Here is a 2,215-nt window from a genome sequence, read left to right as displayed (position 1 = left end):
AAGCGGTGTCAAAGTTTGAACTGCCAGAAACACTGTTTGAAAGGACAATCAGGGAGAAAATCGCGTGTAAAACCCACTTGGAGTGGGAAAATGAGGGTTTAAGCACATTTTTGGAATCCTCACTAAATTTCTTATCCAATGACATTAAAAACGCTAGAAAAAGAGGTACAGTCAGGAAGAAAAGCGGTGTCAAAGTTTGAACTGCCAGAAACACTGTTTGGAAGGACAGACAGGGACAAAATCGTGTGTAAAACTCACTTGGAGTGAGAAAATGAGTGTTTTAAGCACATTTTTGGAATCCTCATTAAATTTCCCATCCAATAACCTAAAAAACACTACACAATTTGGTACAGTCAGGAAGAAAAGCGGTGTCAAAATTTAAACTGGCAGAAACACTGTTTGAAAGGACAGTCAGGGACAAAATTGCTTGTAAAACCCATTTGAAGTGGGAAAATGAGTGTTTTAAGCACATTTTTGGAATCCGCATTAAATTTCCTATCCAATAACCTAAAAAACACTACACAATTTGGTACAATCAGGATGAAAAGCGGTGTCAAAGTTTGAACTGCCAGAAACACATTTTGAAAGGACAGTCAGGGAGAAAATCGCGTGTAAAACCCACTTGGAGTGGGAAAATGAGTGTTTGAAGCACATTTTTGAAATCCTCACTAAATTTCTTATCCCATGACAATAAAAACGCTACAAAAAGAGGTACAGTCAGGAAGAAAAGCGGTGTCAAAGTTTGAACTGCCAGAAACACTGTTTGGAAGGACAGACAGGGACAAAATCGTGTGTAAAACTCACTTGGAGTGAGAAAATGAGTGTTTTAAGCAGATTTTTGGAATCCTCATTAAATTTCCTATCCAATAACCTAAAAAACACTACACAATTTGGTACAGTCAGGAAGAAAAGCGGTGTCAAAATTTAAACTGGCAGAAACACTGTTTGAAAGGACAGTCAGGGACAAAATTGCTTGTAAAACCCATTTGGAGTGGGAAAATGAGTGTTTTAAGCACATTTTTGGAATCCGCATTAAATTTCCTATCCAATAACCTAAAAAACACTACACAATTTGGTACAATCAGGATGAAAAGCGGTGTCAAAGTTTGAACTGCCAGAAACACATTTTGAAAGGACAGTCAGGGAGAAAATCGCGTGTAAAACCCACTTGGAGTGGGAAAATGAGTGTTTGAAGCACATTTTTGAAATCCTCACTAAATTTCTTATCCCATGACATTAAAAACGCTACAAAAAAACGTACAGTCAGGAAGAAAAGCGGTGTCAAAGTTTGAACTGCCAGAAACACTTTTTGAAAGGACAGTCAGGGAGAAAATCGCGTGTAAAACCCACTTGGAGTGGGAAAATGAGTGTTTTAAGCACATTTTTGGAATCCTCACTAAATTTCTTATCCAATAACCTAAAAACACCACACAATCGGGTACAATCAGGATGAAAAGCGGTGTCAAAATTTCAACTGCCAGAAACACAGTTTGAAAGGTCAGTCAGGGAGAAAATCGCGTGTAAAACCCACTTGGAGTGGGAAAATGAGTGTTTTAAGCACATTGTTGGAATCCTCACTAAATTTCTTATCCAATGACATTAAAAACGCTAGAAAAAGAGGTACAGTCAGGAAGAAAAGCGGTGTCAAAGTTTGAACTGCCAGAAACACTGTTTGGAAGGACAGACAGGGACAAAATCGTGTGTAAAACTCACTTGGAGTGAGAAAATGAGTGTTTTAAGCACATTTTTGGAATCCTCACTAAATTTCCTATCCAATGACATTAAAAACGCTACAAAAAGAAGTACAGTCAGGAAGAAAAGCGGTGTCAAAGTTTGAACTGCCAGAAACACTGTTTGAAAGGACAGACAGGAACAAAATCGCGTGTAAAACCCACTTGGAGTGGGAAAATGAGTGTTTTAAGCACATTTTTGGAATCCTCACTAAATTTCCTATCCAATGACATTAAAAACGCTACAAAAAGAAGTACAGTCAGGAAGAAAAGCGGTGTCAAAGTTTGAACTGCCAGAAACACTGTTTGAAAGGACAATCAGGGAGAAAATCGCGTGTAAAACCCACTTGGAGTGGGAAAATGAGGGTTTAAGCACATTTTTGGAATCCTCACTAAATTTCCTATCCAATGACAATAAAAACGCTACAAAAAGAAGTACAGTCAGGAAGAAAAGCGGTGTCAAAGTTTGAACTGCCAGAAACACT

This window comes from Ips typographus, linkage group LG14 (genome assembly GCF_016097725.1).
Source record: "Ips typographus isolate SLU linkage group LG14, UJ_Ityp_2.0, whole genome shotgun sequence".
Taxonomy (NCBI): domain Eukaryota; kingdom Metazoa; phylum Arthropoda; class Insecta; order Coleoptera; family Curculionidae; genus Ips; species Ips typographus.
This window is presented reverse-complemented; position numbering follows the sequence as displayed.